The sequence below is a fragment of the Oryctolagus cuniculus genome, chromosome 2 (genome assembly GCF_964237555.1).
Source record: "Oryctolagus cuniculus chromosome 2, mOryCun1.1, whole genome shotgun sequence".
Lineage (NCBI taxonomy): Eukaryota > Metazoa > Chordata > Mammalia > Lagomorpha > Leporidae > Oryctolagus > Oryctolagus cuniculus.
This window is the reverse complement of record NC_091433.1, coordinates 144,923,046-144,941,646: the sequence shown is the minus strand read 5'-3', so window position 1 is coordinate 144,941,646 and position 18,601 is coordinate 144,923,046.

The window sequence follows — 18,601 nt, the reverse complement described above, 5'->3', positions numbered from 1 at the left end:
AGATGAAAGACTTGTTCAATGAGAATTACAAAATATTTGCTGAATGAAATTTAGAAAGACACCAATAAATGGATAGACATCCTATTTTCATGAATTGGAAAACTTAATATTGTTCAAATATCAACACTACCCATAATAATCTATATGTTCTATATAATCTCTAACAAAATCACAAATATATTTTTGCAAAATTTTAAAGATCATGTTTAAATTCATATGGAATCGCCAAAGACCCCAAATTGCAAAAACAATCATGAAAATGGACAAAGTTGGCAGTCTTATACTTGCTGATTTCAAAAATTATAAGGCTATAGTATTCAAAACATTGTAGTAATAGAATACAGACATGAAATAATGGAATAGAATAGACAGCACTGAAACAAATCCTTGCATACATAATGAAATGTCTTTTTAACAAGGGTGCTAAGACCATTCAACGAAGGAAAAGGTGGTTTTTCTTCCAGATGATATTATAGGCATTGGATATCTAGAAGCAGAAGAATGAGGCTGGATACCTATCTTATACCATATGCAAAATTAACTCAAATGGCTCAAAGACCAATTTATTAGAGATAAACTTTAACACTCTTAGAAGAAAAGATAGGAGAAAAGCTCCATAACATTGAATTTGACAATGATTTCCTAGATATAATATCAAAAGCATAAGCAACAAACAAAATCAGATAAATTGGACTTGACCAAAATTGTTAAATTGTGGTATATCAACAGTAAAAATGCAACCCATGGAATGGAAGAAAATATTTTAAAATCGTATATCTGATAAGGGATTGCTATCCAGATTATATAAAGAATTTGTACAGTCAACAACTACTCCATTAAGAAATAGTCACAGGACTTGAACAGCTGTTTCTACAAAGAAGATATTCAGAGGGTCAACAAGCAGAAGACGAGGTGCCCAGCATCACTGATCATTACAGAAACACACATCAAAATCACAATGAGCTACCACTTCATCTTCATCAAGATGCCGTTGCTATGGCTGGAATACGGTTTTCACCCTCATAAATGCATCTGGCAATTTATTCCTCATTATGAGACATTAAGAAGTGTGACCAGGGGACCTTTAAGAGGTGATTCCAGCTCTGCCCTCATGACAGGATTAATCCATTCATGTGATTAATGGATTAATGAGTTATCTCCAGAATGGGCATGCTATGAAAACCAGTTTGGCTACGTCATTTGTATGCTCCCTGGGTCTTGTCATGCGATGCCTGACATCCACCTCTGGACTCTGCCAGCAAGGTTACCACCAGACTATGACCTCTTGACCTTGAACCAGAACCATGAGCCAAAGTCAACCTTTTCTTTATAAGTAACTCAGTGAAGTATTGTGTTATTAGAAACAAACAAACAAAAAAATAAACAAAAACAAAACAAAGAGAGTTGCCTTCAAATAAACATAAATAATAACATCTGACAAAGATGTGGAGAAATGAGAGCCCTTGTACATTGCTGGAAGAAAGGAAGGATAATGTAGACACCATAGAGTACGGTGGTGTACTGCTTAAAATATTAAACAGACAATGTCCATTTGATGCAGATATTTATTTCTGGGCATATTGCCCAAAGAATTGAAACACAAATGTCCACAGCAGCATAATTCTCCATGGCCAAAAGGTGATCACATCTCAAACATGCACTGATGGATGAAAACCAGATAAACAGCATATATGAAGTATATACAATGGCATAGTATTCAGCCTTAAAGAGGAATGAAATTATGACATACTGCAGTAAGGCTTAGCCTTGACGACACTAAGCAGACAGTTCAGACACAAAAGGATTGGTAAGCAATGATTTCACACACGCAAGGTACTTAGAGTCAAAATCATAGCAATACATTGGTAGCTGCCAGGGCCCAAGGGAGGGGAATCAGTGCTACTGCTTAACGAGTGCAAAGAAAGAGGGACAGAGGGGCAAGCTCTGGAGCTGCATGCTGACGAGGGTTGCACATGAACATGACTGTGCCTAAGGCCACTGAAATGTATACCTCACAGTTGTTAAGACAGCAAGTCTTGTATTATATATACTTTACCACAACAGCAAAACTAAAGTGCTTGAGGCTAGGGAGTGGCACTGTGGCACAGCGGGTTAAAGCCCTGGCCTGAAGCACCAGTATTCCATATGAGCGCTGGTTCGAGTCCCGGCTGTTCCACTTCCAATCCAGCTTCCTGTTAATGTGCCTGGGAAAGCAGCAGAGGATGGCCCAGGTCCTTGGGCACCTGCACCCACATGGAAGGCCCGGAAGAAGCTCCTGACTTTGAATTGGATCAACTCCGGCCGTTGAGACTATTTGGGAAGTGAACCAGCAGATGAAAGACTTCTCTGTCTGTCTCTACTTCTCCCTTTTACTCCATCTCTCAAATAAATAAAAAAAAAAATCTTTAAAAAATAAAATAAAGTGCTTGAGGCCAAGGATTATTTCTCTACATGTAAGAAGTTTGTCCACACATTAGGACTTCCAGAGTTAGATGGACTAGGTTTGAAACCCAAATTTTTCATTTAGTGGCTATTTGATTAATAATTACTATCTTTTAAAAATTCATTTATTTTATTTTAAAAGCAGAGTTATAGAGGGAGAGGGAGAAAAACAGAGAGATTGCCCATCTGCTGGTCTCCTCCCCAAATGGCCACAACAGCCAGGGCTGGGCCAGACTGAAACCAGAAGATTCTTATGGGTCTCCCACGTGCATGCAAGATGCCAGCATTGCAGGCAGTGACTTCACTTGCTACTCCACAACGCCAGCACAATAATTACGCTTTTAATAACTTTATTTCCACATGTGAACAGTGACAGCTGTAAGACCTACCTATGATGTCACATGAAGAATAAATGAGCAAGACATAAAACTGATTGTCTAGGATGGTGCTGACCAATAACTGCTCACTATTATTCCCATCGCAGAGCTTAGTGCAAAGCTGACAAAGTCCTCCCTTCTCACACCACCTGCACTGGAGTGACCTTGGCCTTGATTTTCCATTTATAAAGTAGAAATGATGTAGCTTACTTCACAGAGTTACTGTGATGATTAAATGAGATTATGAGAAACTGTATAGGATTATATAAAAATAAGATACCTCATAACAGAGAATAACAAAATAAATTAGAAAGCAAAGCAAGAAAGAGTAAAGAAGAGAATACTATATTTGTCACCAAGAACATTTGGCAACATTGACTTCAAATGTAAAAACACGCTACAAAAGAAAATCTACAGGAACCCCCAAACATATCATAACATTAAGTTTTCTCAAATATGAAGGTTGATCACACACACACACAAATGAGAAAGTATTTTAAGGTGCCACTTAAAATCATGAAAAATAACCCAAGTAGCTACCTTTCTACAAAGACAGTTTACAGCAATGTCATGACCAAGGAAAACCAACCCTCCACGTGGTCTCTGGTCTCATCGCACACTCAGTCTCTGAAATTTCCTTGAAAGAGCCGAAGCCCCCCCCCCCCCCCCAGCCCCGGGCCCCCAGCTGAGTGAAGCCAGGGGCTCAGAGACCCGCCGAGGACATCCGGTTTTAGAAACCAGCTTTCTGGCGGTTTTCCCTTGCCCGGAGGAAAGCGCGGGCAAAAGCTGCTCTGGACGTGCACTTCTTGTCTGGAGCAGCAGAGGGCACTCTAACTCCACGAGAGACGGTAGGTTGCAGCCCTTTAGCTCGCAGGAGCTTTCTGAACTCAGGCAAGCAGAGCCCCTCTTGTTCCCATAACCAAATTCCACTGAAAATCTACTTCACTCCCTGGGAATGATCCACACACTCAGAAGGAGTAAATGGAGCTGAGGCATAGGGCCATTAGGAGGCCACACCACACAGCCAGCTGCCTGTGGCCCGACCCCCTCGCCTCTCAGGCCACTTACCTAACAGTGAGAGCGGAAAATGTGTGAGGCAGAAATTGCCAAGGATCCACCAATACCTCCCACAGCCCGTTACCCCGAAGCAAGGTTCACTTAGGAGTATGGAGTTACAGCCAGACTGCGTGGAGCCGAAAGTCTGAGCCGTCACTAGGACAGGGTGGGCCAGCTCCCAGCACACGGAAAGTCTGGACGCCGCGTACAGGGGCAGGGACTCTGCCAGCCTCACCAAAACAGTCAGCTTACTTCAAATGTATATGTGTGTGGAAACGTCTGAGGCTAACACCTTATCCAACCAACCACGCGGCCTTCTAACACGGCGCCGAGAGAACTACAAAGCATCTGTAAGGAAAGAGGAAAGGGTTCGAAAAGGGGCTGCCATTTCCCTGCCCCTTCACTCAGCTATTCAGATGCGCCTGGTTTAATCTAGAGGGAAGCCCAGATACAGCAGTTTTTTGGTCAGATTCTCTTCACTCCACTTGTACTGCTTCTAAGGCCCCAGCCACCAGGAGGACTCCTCTCTTCTCTGCCCTGCACCCTTCTCCCCAACCTATCTTTGTCATCCAATCCCCTTCAATCAACATGACACAACCTTCACAGATCAGCCAAACATCCCAAAGAAATAAGGCAACCGTCCATATTTGGATTCACATTAACCAATAGGTCATTAAAGCCACCTTGCCTTTGTGGTCTGGGCAGAATTCTGATGACATTTACACTGACTCTCCTTGTTGGGCTCCTACTCGGATTTAACCAGCTGCAGGAAGTGCAAAATATGTAGAATGTCCTAGAGATTGTTAGCTGGTTCCTGGCACTGTACTTCAGCCAGTAGTAGGCCCTGCTCTAAGCTTGGAAATGATCAAGAACCAGTTCAGATCTCAGTTCTGGTACTTAAACCGGTATTCCTTGGCGTAGGTAACTGCTTGGCACATCTCTACCCTCCAATACAAAAATAACAACAGAGACAAATAGAGTTGTTAAAAGGATTTGCATTTCACAATCCTATTAAAAAAACAAACGCTGGGTGTAAACACGGTATTTTTCTCTTTGATTAAAACCACAAATTAAATGTTATACAGGTTCTGTGAAATGCAGTTTGACAAATGTTACTTTCATCCAAAGCATTTGTATGTTTCTGGCCCAGGAGAAGTTCCAACTCTTGTTTTATCCTGCTCATTTCAGAGTATGCAATGTAAGGAAACTTCCTGAAAAAATTAATGAAAGCAGAAATATATCTAGCAGTAAACGATTATACTCTTTCTGGAATATTCCAGAAGGGGGTTTCTCTATCAATGTCACTGAATAAAATTTTCTGGTGTCTCTGACAAGGAACAAACAGACCTAAGAAAGGATGACAGAGAACAACCTGACTTAACAAGACTTGTGTAGAGGCATTGGTACAATGCTCTCAGCATTTCTAAATCAAACTGCACATCTAGGTTTCTTTCCAAATAGTCTATTGATTACTTGCAGCCAAATTGTGGTCTTTCAAACAGCATGTTCCTTTATCATCATGGAACCAGCAGTTTCAGATTCCATAATTGAGAGCTACATAGTTTATAGGAATTGGTATTCAGAATAAGATTTTTTAGTTTGAAGCGAATAATGATAGATGTGTGTGGAGCCTGGTTGCTTGCTGGGCAAAAATAGTGCATTTCAAGTTCTCACATTTTTTTCCAGGGGAAATAGCACCTTATGCATTCTTTCAGAAGAGAGAAATATTTCCATCACACCAGTTTAGAAGATCTAAGTCTAGAAATATCTTGGTAGTAGTTTCTTCTTTCTTAAGGGTTGTAACTCAAGACTAGAGACAAAGGTGATAAACTCACCTCCTCATTTCAGGAAAACTATTTGTTCCAAATATCCGTATTTGTTACATATACGTGATGTTATTCTGTCTCTGTGTTCACTTCATGGATGGCAAACAAATGATCACAGAGAAAGTGTGCATCACCTCATTTTCCTTGATGAGTTTTCATACCCTTCTGAACAATTGAAACAGACACAGCATTTGTAGCCATATTTACCACTTTTTAAAAAGAGGGACCAACTGGTTTTCATCCATCTTATTAGGGAAATATAATTAATGATATGTCTGCCCTTTTCTTTTAAAAAATATACTCCAAGCTCATCTGAAGTTAATTTTAAAGTGTTAATGAAATATTCTGGGACATGTTTTTAAACATTAACTCAATAATGATACCGACACCCCATGTTCCATTCTCATTCCCCTGGCAGAGGGATTTTTTGGTGATTTTTTTAGTGATTTTTTTAATCAAAATAGACTCTGGATTCACATCTTCTTAAATATGAGTTGAAACAAAAGACCGAAATGCTTTGTACAAAGTTCTGGAATGTATGGAATCTGGAAGATCGCTCCTATAAAAGTTCCCTGAGCAAACTAGAGCCAGTCACTAGCTTAAGGCATGCATTGTTTACCTGACAGCCTCAACTCAGATGCGAAAGCTCTGCCCTAGCAGATAAGAGTGTTTAGAGATAATGTATGCTGCCTATGGTTCTGTGAATAGTTCAGCCGACAGGTTCTGTATGCATGTATGTGCTATTCTTAAAAACACTACTTACATGGTTAATTGTAATGTCAAATCATTATAATTTTGGACAGAATTTCTCTGTGAAGTCTGTCTGACATTTGGCAAATTTGATGTCTTGCTCTCTCTGTTTTCTCAGAGTCTGTGATAGGACATGAAACATGAAGCTTGGAATCCCAAAAGGCTTCCTTGGTACTTGATATATTTTAGTTTATATTTTACAAATCTTACATACTCTGTGCGTACAGACACACAAGTTTTCTTCTTATGTATTATTGTACTTTCTTAAAAAATTGACAGGTAAAGCAATTGTTATTTGTTCATGAGATGTTGTATTGCGGAATTTAGTTGCATACAAATGAGGCTTTTTTTTTTTTTTTTTTTTTGACAGGCAGAGTGGGCAGTGAGAGAGAGAGACAGAGAGAAAGGTCTTCCTTTTGCCGTTGGTTCACCCTCCAATGGCCACCACGGCTGGCGCGCTGTGGCCGGCGCAACGCACTGATCCGATGGCAGGAGCGAGGTACTTATCCTGGTCTCCTATGGAGTACAGGGCCCAAGCACTTGGGCCATCCTCCACTGCCTTCCCGGGCCACAGCAGAGAGCTGGCCTAGAAGAGGGGCAACCGGGACAGAATCCGGCGCCCCGACCGGGACTAGAACCCGGTGTGCCGGCGCCCCAAGGCGGAGGATTAGCCTAGTGAGCCGCAGCGCTGGCCACAAATGAGACTTTTTTAAATCATTGTGATTACATTATGATAAAAAGAAATTGTGATATTTGTAAATGATAGTCCATGAACCAAAATTATGTTTTAAGATTTCAGTACACACACATGCATACGTGTACAGACACATACTCATGAAATAGAAAAGAGGGGTCCATTCTGTTTCCAGTAAAAACCTGAGAATTGGGGCAGGCTTTGTGGTTCAGTGTGTTAAGCAACCACTTGGGACACACATCTCCTGTATCTCAGTGCCCTGAGCCCCCACTCCTTTGTTTCCAATACAGTTTCCAGCAAATTTGCCAGGAAGGCAGTGGCTGATGACTCAAGTGCTTGGGCATGAGCCACCCACAGAGGGACCCTGATGGAATTCCAGGCTCCTCACTTTAGCCAGGCCCAGACCTGCTGTGTGGGCATTTAGGAATGAACTAGCAGATGGAAGATCAACCTCTTTCCCTCTCTCTCTCTCTCTCTGCCTCCGTGTGTGTGTGTGTGTGTGTGTGTGTGAGACTGCCTTTCAAGTAAAATAATCATTTTTTTAAACCTTGAAAACAGTAATTTTAAAAGCTTGAAAGCAGTATTTTAGTGTAGTTATTAATGCTCAATAATGGCTCTGAAGAAGTCCATAAAACTACCCAGACAGTAATATTGAAGTAAATTAACTAAATCACATTTGTTAAGAAACAGAGAAGCAAGGTCTGAAATGAATATAATTCCTTGGTGTTTACAGGCTCCTGAGGATAATCCTAAGCAATGACTGAAACTAATTTCATTGATTAGTTTCATTAATTTGGAGGGAGTAAACAAAATGCAGTTAAAGTTTTAATTTTTAGTCTTGAGAAAGTTGTTATTTTATCTTAGAGTAAAAACATACACGGCACTAGTGAAAGTCATTGCTTTGTTTGCTTCACAATTGAAGTAAATAAAATGCTTGTCTGATTTGCTTCACATAAAACAGCAGAGGTGAAGGCAGGCATTTGGCATAGATCTAAGTTGCTGCTTCCCATATTGGTGTGCCTGACTGGAGTCTTGGGTTCTCCACTTCCAATTCAGTTTTCTGCTAATATGTACCTTGGAAGGCAGCAGGTGATAGCTCAATTATTTATGACCCTTATGAAAGACTTAAAATGAGTTCCTGGTTCCTGGCTTCCGTCTGCCCTAGCCTTGACTATTGTGGGATTTGGAGAATGAACCAGTGGATAGAAGATCCCTCTCCCTCTCCTTCTTGCTCTCCCTAACTAAAAACATTTTAAAGATTTATATTATTTATTTGAGAGAGAGAGGAAGAGGGAGATGGGGAGGGGGAAGGAGAGAGAGATAGAGAGACAGAGAGATCTTCTATCTACTGGTTCACTCCCCAGATGCCAGGAGCCTGGAACTCCATCCAGGTCTCCCATGTGGGTAGCAGGGACCAAGTAATTGAGCTACTGTCTGCTTCCTTCCCAGGTACATTAGCCAGGAGCTGGATCAAAACGCAAAGCACCAGGTAGTATATGAGAAACTGGCATTGCAGGCAGCAGCAGGTTAGCCTGCAGAGCCTCAGTGCTGTCCTGCCTAAAATAAGCTTTTAAATTTTTTATTATTTATTTATTTTTTAAATATTTTTATTTATTTGAAAGACAGAGTTACAGAGAGAGGTCTTCCAACCGCTGGTTCACTCCCCAGATGGCCGCAATGGCCGGAGTTGCGCCAATCTGAAGCCAGGAGCCAGGAGCTTTTTCTGGGTCTCCCACTTGGGTGGAGGGGCCCAAGGACTTGGGCCATCTTCCACTGCTTTCCCAGGCGATAGCAGAGAGCTGGATCAGAAGGGGAGCAGCCAAGACTAGAACTGGTGCCCATATAGGATGCTGGCATTTCACGCCAGGGTGTTAACCCGCTGTGCCACAGCACTGGCCCCGTAAAATAATTTTTTTAAAAAGAGAAGAGATAGGGGCCAGCATTGTGCCACAGCAGATGAAGTCGCCACAGGCAAGGTGCCAATTCAAGTCCTGGCTGCTCCACTTCCAGCTCCCTACTAATGTGCCTGAGAAAGCAACAGATGATGGTGCAATTACTTGGGTCCCAGCACCCATGTGGGAGACCCAAATGGAGTTCAAGGCTCCTGGCTTCTGCCAGGCCCAGCCCCAGACATTGTGGTCGTTTGGGGAGTGAACCAGTAATTGGAAGATTCTCTCTCACTCTTGCTCTCACTCTTTCCCTCACCCTTTTCCTGTAACTCTGCCTTTCAAGTAAATAAATAAATCTTTTTTTAAAAGAGACAAAAGAGATGGCCATTTAACTATCATGAATTATGCTATACTTCTGTATTCAGGTGAATTTAAAATTGTTTCTGAGGAACACTATATGAGGATTATTGAATTCTACTTAAGGAATTCCCTGGTATTTATTATGCAATAAAGCAAAAAAAAATCAACCTGTATACATTTTTTCCTTTTTAGAAAAGAGAAAACTGAAATGTGGAGAGCAAGACAGCTTCCTCCAGCTCTTCGTCCCATAGTGTAAGTAGCTTGCAGATACAGTCTTACAGAAAGCAAAATTTATGCTACTACAGGCTTGTGTTTGCTCACTCTATCAGTGGTGAGGAACCTTTTTCCTGCCAAGGCCCATTTGGATATTTAGAACATCATTTGTGGGCTACATGAAATTATCAACTTAGAAATGGGCCTGCTGCAGATCAACTGAGTCCCACCTGCAGGTGCCTTCACAGGGCCACACCAGATTCTCTCATGGACCTTCTACAGCCCAGCCCGTGGGCCAGCGCTCCCCACCACTGTGTGCCTGGGGGAGAAACAAGCTCTACCACATAACGCAAAGATTTATTCCGTTCATTTTTCTAATAACTCCCCCCTCCACCCCTACCCCCAGCAGCAGTGAGGTTAGCAAGCAGGAACACTGAGCTGTCTCTGAATGGAGGGCGCCCACCCTCTCAGTGTGACTGAGTAGAAGAGAACGGCTCCCCAGCACCCAGAGCGAGTTACTCGGCTGCCATAAGCCCTGCCACTGGCTGCTGCTGCCATGTTGCTGCAATTCCTGAGCAGTACTCAAGAGAAGGTGCACATTGTTCTTAGAAGTGGTACTCCTGTTAGTAATAATCCTGTCAGTCAAAGGGACTCAAGCTGAATTAAAAGCTCTTTGTTTTCTCCCACCATCCAGGATAAGTTGCAGGTGAGGAATTATTGATAGTCCGATGCAGGCTACATCTTCAGATCTTATGGCCCAAGGTCACAAAGGTGAGGGAAGCAAAATAAATGCAGCTCTCATTCGGCAATAATGGATTTGCAAGAATTTGGAGCAAAACTTTCCTTCCAGCTACTGCTTTCATGTCAGAGGAATAAAATGCACGTACAAGATTTAAAGCTTTGTGTGTCTAACCCTTTCTGACCCCTTTTACATTCTGTTATTAATAATAACTATGATAATAATGCTTATGCCCAGGACTAGATGAGGGTTAATTAGTTAATATTTATAAGGTTTTCTGGAAATGAAAAGTACTATTTAAAACTAAGTGCATTATTTTCTCCTTTCATTTCTTTCTTTTGTCACTGGTCAGCTTATTCTTCTTCCCATCTGGCTGCCTTCTTCACAGGTTATATTCCCTACCTTCTTTTTTCTGTTCTTGCCCTTGACTCTGCAATGATCCCTGCCCCTTTCACCTTCAACCCTGGGTTGGTTCTTTGTCTCCTCAGTGCCTTACTCCCTCTCTCTTTAGCCTTCCTTTACCTGCTCCTCACTCCCTTTCATTTTTTGGCTATAGATCCATCTTTTGTATTTTCCTCATTTTTCAAGCATCAGTGAAATCCTGGAGCTTATATAGGTTTTAATTCATTTTCATCTCCTATGTATGGATAAGTATTTGTAAGCCAAATTCCATGTCCCCAGTCCTTTTCTACTATATGACAAACTCCTGGAATTCATAGAATATGACCATTTGGAATAATTTCTCCCTGGTACTTAGTAAAATATCAATAAAACAGAATGTTTTTAATGAATCCCTCTACTCTGTAACATCCTGATGACCTGTGAATTTTAAAAAGCCATTGGTATTGTGAGTTTCCCAAAAGCTTATAATAGGGCATACTCAGTTTCTGGCATTAACTGGTCCCACAATATATTTCCTATTGTGTAAACAATTTCTAAAGACTCACTAATCAACAATAAAAAGATGGAGACTCACCAAATTACCATTCCTTTTCTAAAAGGAAAAAAAAGTATAAAAATAATACAGTTGTCCTCTTAGACATACATAAGTAATTTAATTATAGCTACAAGGAGCAAGCATCTTTGAATTCTATATTATGAGGATATGCTTTAACAAAGTCCATTATTTATCTAAGAGATTTAGCCAAATTTTAGAAATAGCATAACAGATATGAAGATTTATTCATTCTATATGTTCAGGATTCAATTAGCTGTTTCCTAATTATTCATATTCATCAGAGTACCTGTTTCTAGGTATGTGTATTGTGGGGAGCAGGGCCCGTCTCCCGCAACATGGTGGGGTGCCCGGGAGACAAATAAGTACTGAGACTGTGGACTGAAACTAACTCTATGCATCTGATCTCCCACAATATGGCGCTGAGAGGGAGTAAACAAATCTTACACAGCTGTTTCGTCAATTAGCTGATTCCTGATCCAACCTCTGATTGGAGGAAAGCGGCATGCTCAGCACGCGGGCAGCGGAGCACGGATTGGTGGGAGAGGACTATAAAAGGGGGAGAGAGACAACTTGCGGGGCCTCCTGAGAGAGTTGGTCGGAGAGCTCCTTGGTGCCGCTCCTCCTTGAAAGCAGGGGAGCGGCAGCAAATCCGGGAAGGACCGGGGAAAGAAAACAGCGTCCGGTGTCGTTCCTCCACGAGTTGGGGAGTGACATGTATTGCTACCTGAATAACCACATCATTTAAATACTGTTCTATCCTTGCTCAAATGCCATTGGGATCTTCCAGTTTCTTATAAAGTTCAAAACTTAGGATATAATAGTCTGCAAATCATTCTCGCGTTGTAATTCTACATTGGAACTAAATATTTGGTATATACAGACTATGTACTACGTTAAATGCAGTAGAGCTTCATTTTCCCATGCATATCTCCTCATGGAGAGCATGGAAGTACAAGATATTGTATCTAACACTAGAGCACCCAGCAGAACTTGCCTTGGGTCCTTTGTTCAGCTCCACCTTTGTCTAAGTGCTTCTTGCCTACCCACCATTTCTTATTTGGTTCTTCTCATATCTGTGAAATTTTCTTCATCCAATATGATCCTGCCACTTCTCTTGGCAAATATTTTATTTTTGAAAAAATGGCTTTACCAGAAACCTTAAATAACATCTTTCATCCTATGATCATTATTGCCCTACCATTTATTTTGATGATTAATCAGGTATAGCTTTGTTATGTTTACTCAATAGATATACATTAAGCTGTACCAAGTTAAGGAATTTCTCAGAGTTTTCAAGGAGCTATAGAAATGTATGACACAGTTGTTATAAGAAAAGATATTTATCCTTGTGTGGACAGAAATATGAAAAAAGGTGATTCATGACAATGAAAAAGGCCGTCAACTAAATATTGTGGAAGTACATTTTCAGCTATAGGAAGTAGGTAGGGAGTAGTGTTAGAACTAGTGTAGGCCAGTGCCACAGCTCACTAGGCTAATCCTCTGCCTGCGGCACTGGCACACTGGGTGCTAGTCTCGGTTGGGGTGCCGGATTCTATCCCGGTTGCTCCTCTTCCAGTCTAGCTCTCTGCTGTGGCCCAGGAAGGCAGTGGAGGATGGCCCAGGTCCTTGGGCCCTGCACCCGCATGGGAGACCAGGAGGAAGCACCTGCCTGCTGGCTTTGGATCGGCGGCACAACATGCTGGCTGCAACGTGCCAGCTGAAGCAGCCATTGGGGGTGAACCAATGGAAGGAAGACCTTTTTCTCTGTCTCTCTCTCTCTCACTGTCTAACTCTGCCTGTCCAAAAAAAAAAAAAAAAAGTTAAAAAAAGAACTAGTGTCTTACTGATGAATAAAGAAAGCTAAAAGGCTATTTTAAGAAGATATATTAGTTAATCTATTATTATATAACAGAAAATCCAAGAATTTAATGGCTTAAGGTAACAATATAGTTCATTTGTTATCTTGCAATTTCTATGGAATAGGAGTCTGAGCGCAGTTCAGTGTCTCAGACTCAAGGTCTCTCCGGGAGCTACAATCAAGCTGTTAGCTGGGGCTGCAGTCCCATCTGAAGGCTTCCATTTCCAAGATTATTCGCATGGGTGTTGAGGAGCATCAGTATATTGCCATGGGGGCCTTTCTACAGGGAAGCCTGATGACAAGGCAGCTATCCTCTTCATAGCTGAGGGAAAGGGGAAGGAAAAAGTGGAAAGGAGAGGAGGGGAGGGGAGGGGAGGGGAGGGGAGGGGAAGGATGGGAGGGGAGGGGAGAAGAGAGGAGAGGATCTTTCTCTCACTTAAGGCAGAAAAAGTCAGTCTTTACAACCTAATTTCAGAAAGGGCATTGTATCATTTCTGCCATTTTTTTTGTACATTATAATAAAGTCTCTAAATCCAACCCACACCCTAGGTCAGGGGGTCACACAGGATGTGGATATCAGGAAGTGGGGATCACTTAGGGTCTTCTTAAAGACTGGCTTCCTCTGTAATGATGATAATACAGTGAAAAGACAAAGGGAAAATGCTTCCTGAAATCTGGGAATGTGAGATATCCAGCAGGGTAGAGGTGTCATATTGCTGAAGAATCTGATTTTATGTAGCTTTTGGAAATCAGTGGAAAATATTTGAAAGAGAACATCTCGTTCAGAGTGATATTTTTTTTAAAAATTGACTCATAATAAGAAATATGATTTTGAGTTAGGAGCCTCTGAATGAAATTATTCCAGTTATGTTGTATATATAATAGCCCAAATATTAGACTCACTTAGAATGAGATTATATGCAATTGTAAAATTAGTTGTATAACTTTTTATATGTAGCATTTATTTTGTCTATTCATTGAGACTATTTTGACAGAAGATTAGGATATAACCTTTGTATTCCTGTTGTATCTAACAAAACACAATCAGTATTGCATAATTACTGGTTGGAAAAAAGAGAGAGAAGGATATGTGTGTGGGGGGGGGGGTGTAGAGAGAGAGAGAGAAAACTTTCCAAAAGTAGTGTCAGAGGGGAGATAATATAGAACCTGATGACACTGAACAGATACAAATCAGAGAAGTGGAGACACCTAGGTTAGACTTTGTCTTCAGGAAGTTTAGTGGTTGTGGAAGAAAGGAAGTATGAGAGTAGCCTAGGGAAACTGTGGTTAAAATAAGTGAAGACTTGGGAACATTTTTTTTGGCTAAATGGAAGCAGTTGGTAGAAAGGGAAAGAATTTAAAGACATGTGAGAGAAGAGAGATTTTATGGTTCTAAATCCCAGAACAGACAGCAAGGAATGAGGTTTGTAAAAAATGTACAGATGGTGGCATTAATCCTGGAAAGACACCGGAACAAGTCTTCCTCCAAAAGACAGGAGGAAACGTGGGTTATATGTGAGAAAATATTTTTGCTTTACAAAGTCCCATAACAAAGCTTCTGCTATCAAAATGATCAAAATTATAATAAGGCCCATGACGTCTTCTGGTTTATTGGTCACAAATAAATGTAATCTAATGTACTACTTGGCAAATGTAAAGTAAAATAAGCTGAATCTACAATAGTCTCAATAATGTATTATTTTTGTTTCTTTTTACATATTTTGCCTGATCGGTCTCATGAAAAACTTATTTGCATAAAATAAACAGAGATCATCCAGTTTTATGTTAATATTAGGCCAAGTGTATTTTAAAAGATACTTTTTCACCTAGATCATCAAGAATTCTATTTAATGCATATCTGAACTCCTATAACATGAAAGGTAGCAAGTTAGAAAATATAAGAGGGGCCTGCATTGTGGCATAGCAGCAGTGCCTGCATCCCATATGGGTGCTGGTTCAAGTCTCAGCTGCCCCTCTTCAGATCCAGCTCTCTGCTATGGCCTGGGAATGCAGTAGAATATGGCCCAAGTCCTTGGGCTTCTGTACCCACGTGGGAGAGCCAGAAGGAGCTCCTGGCTCCTGGCTTTGGATTGGTGCAGCTCTGGCCATTGTAGCCAATTGGAGAGTGAACCAGCAGATAGAAGACCCCTCTCATTCTCTCTCTCTCTCTCTCTGCCTCTCTCTCTCTGTAAATCTGACTTTCAAATAAATAAGTAAGTCTTTTCTTAAAAAAAAAAGTACTATGTGTTATGTTGATCAAAAGTTTCACATTTCCTTGTTTTTTTTTTTTAAAAGAAAATATGAGATAAAAACATGAACAAAAGGTTTTTGCCTGTCAAGAACTAATGATATAGAAAGAAATATGACAACACAGGAGTTCCTCTTAGATAGGCTAGATGGTATGGCACTGTTACTTAACAAATATCTGGGAATTTAAAGGAGGAAGCCAAGTGGCATCTAGGTATGGGCATCAAGAAATTTTTATGAAAGAGGTTGCAATTTACAAGGTATTAGCAGTTGGATTTGAATTTTAAGAGGAACAGTGAAGAGAAAGAACACTATAGTTTGAGGCAACAACATGGAGACAGGCATGGAAGTGAAATGATGGCAAATGTTTAGTCAAAAGCAAAGAGCCCAATTTCACTCATGAGAAGAAGAGTTGGAGGTAAGCCTAGAACATCTGGAACTGTACTAAATACTATTTTAATCAATAAATTCAGCTCTATGTTTTAAGAAGCTCAGTCTGGGGTGATATGAATTGGAATCAGTAGAAAAAGATACAGAGAATTACAGTATGCAATAATCCAGACAAGTGTTGGGGACTTAACTGGAAATAAAGCCAAATGGAAAGCATCACTGGGATGTTTGAGCCATTGGAAGATAAAATTAAAAGGAAAACACAGATGATTAGATGTGAGGATGATGAAGGAGAGCCAGAAATGACTCTACCCCAAGATTTTCAACTTTTTTGGCTATATTGCCAAGAATTCTTTTAGTTTGGAAAATGGACAGTCTCCAAGAATAGCATTATAAAGACAGTGCAGAATGGTTTTGAAGTCAATGTGTGCTTCAGAATACTCCTTCCTTGAGACCTAACCTGTGCGATAGTCTTAAGTGTGTGGCATCAGATACAAGATTTAACTACATACAAAGGGTAAAGATCAACAGAACTATGTGATATATGAGCTGTGTCAAAAGATCATTAGAGGCCGGTGCCACGGTTCAATATGCTAATCCTCCGCCTGCAGCGCCGGCACCCCAGGTTCTAGTCCCAGTTGCTCCTCTTCCAGTCCAGCTCTCTGCTGTGGCCCGGGTGTGCAGTGGAGGATGGCCCAGGTTCTTGGGCCCAGCACCCCATGGGAGACCAGGAGAAGCACCTGGCTCCTGGCTTCGGATCAGCGCGGTATGCCGGTCGCAGCGGCCACTGGGGAGTGAGCCAACGGAAAAGGAAGACCTTTCTCTCTCTCTCTCTCTCACTGTCCACTCTGTCTGTCAAAAAATAATAAAAAATTAAAACAATTTAAAAAAAAGATCATTAGAAGGGGAAGGGCTGATACTGCTGCAGGAGTACTACACTACAGACACCATCCCTAGCAGAATTGCAGAGCTACAAAGCCCCCATTCCTCAACAAAATGTTCCTCTGGCCATCAGTTACTAAGTCTTCAGGATTGATCACCTTCCTGAGAAATGCTTAAACATCTTTGGATAGTTCCTCACCATGGAAGACCTGAGAACAGCTTAATGGCATAAAGACACTTGAAATGATAACAAGCACATCAGCCAGTCAGGGTTAGACACATTGTTTATCTCTCTGGTAAAAGATGCTGCAAATAGATGCTCTGTCTTGTCATTCTGCTCTTTGAAGGACAAAGACTCAACCTCACCTCAAGTGAGGCCCTTCCTCTTTGTTTTTAACTCTAGTTCCCTCTTTTCCATAAATCTGCAAATCCATAGGCTCTTACTGATATTAGAATCCTATGCTTCTTAATCCAGTAGTATATGAATTATGGCAGTAAATGTCTTTGACAATGCCTGTAAAGCAAAATATGGAAATTCCCACCTCACTTTCCCAAGAGAATAGGATGTGCAGTCATTATTTTTTGTGCAGAGAGATAATACTGCCCCAGTGCTCTGAGATAGCATGTATATAATTGTTTCTTCTTTGAAGTTTGTTTTGATGTGAAACTTCAGACATACTCAAGGACAGCTTGCCACTATTATATCCACATAGTCACTAAGTCATAAATCTTCTACATTTTGGGTATGCTTATATGACACATGACCCTTATTTTTCTCCTATGGTTGCTTGTTCTGAGACAACAGAAGTCTATGAAAGTACAGTGCTTCTCTCCTGGGTAAAATTCCACACATACCTCTTTGCATCTACCAACATATCAAGTTAACTGAGGTATAGTTTGGAAGGGTAGTTTAACACTAATTGTCCTAAATAGACTAATTTGGATCAAATAAGCAAGAAAATTACCTTAGGCACTTGTAAGTATAATAGTGCTATCTACATGTTTCTAGACTTTGTTTATGTTTTCTAGGAGCAAACGAATCATCCTCCAAGTTCTTCAGGTATTTAATTCAATCTCTGTGTTAGGCAATAATTAGTTCCATAGCAATCTCTCCCTGATGGCTTGTAGAAAGGCAACAAAAGTGAAAAATCAGCCATATGGCAAAGGGGCACTTGCCTCCATTCTGACCAGAAAAATCTGCCACTAAAAGAAGATTCAATATTCAGAGTTAAAGCTCATTTCTCTTTCTCATGAGAAGACAGATATGAACACTAGCCATATTACCAGTAAAATCAAGAGGAAATGTTTATATGGTACATTAGTACTTATAAAACAAGTATATATGGATTCTTTGAGTTTGCTTGAATATGTGAGATAAATTGATTCATTTAATATATCCAGCAATTTAGTGAAGAGTGACTTCCAGAATATAGGTTCCATTTTTGTTTGTTAAAAATGTAAGTAGGAGGCCGGTGCCATGGCTCACTAGGCTAATCCTGCACCTGCGGTGCCGGCACCCCGGGTTCTAGTCCCCGTTGGGGCGCAGTTCTATCATGGTTGCTCCTCTTCCAGTCCAGTTCTCTGTTGTGGCCCGGGAAGGCAGTGGAGGATGGCCCAAGTGCTTGGGCCCCTACACCTGCATGGGAGACTAGGAAGAAGCACCTGGCTCCTGGCTTTGGATTGGCGCAGAGCGCCGGCCGTAGCAGCCATTTGGGGGGTGAACCAACGGAAAGAACACCTTTCTCTCTGTCTCTCTCTCACTGCCTAACTCTGCCTAAAAAAAAAAAAAAAAAAATGTAAGTAGGAAAAATTTAGGCAAAATACTGCACACTATCATACCTTCTAATCTTTCCCTGAATTATAATAAAACGATTATGATTTTGCAGAATTATAATTCCTATCAAAAATTATTCTTACTGT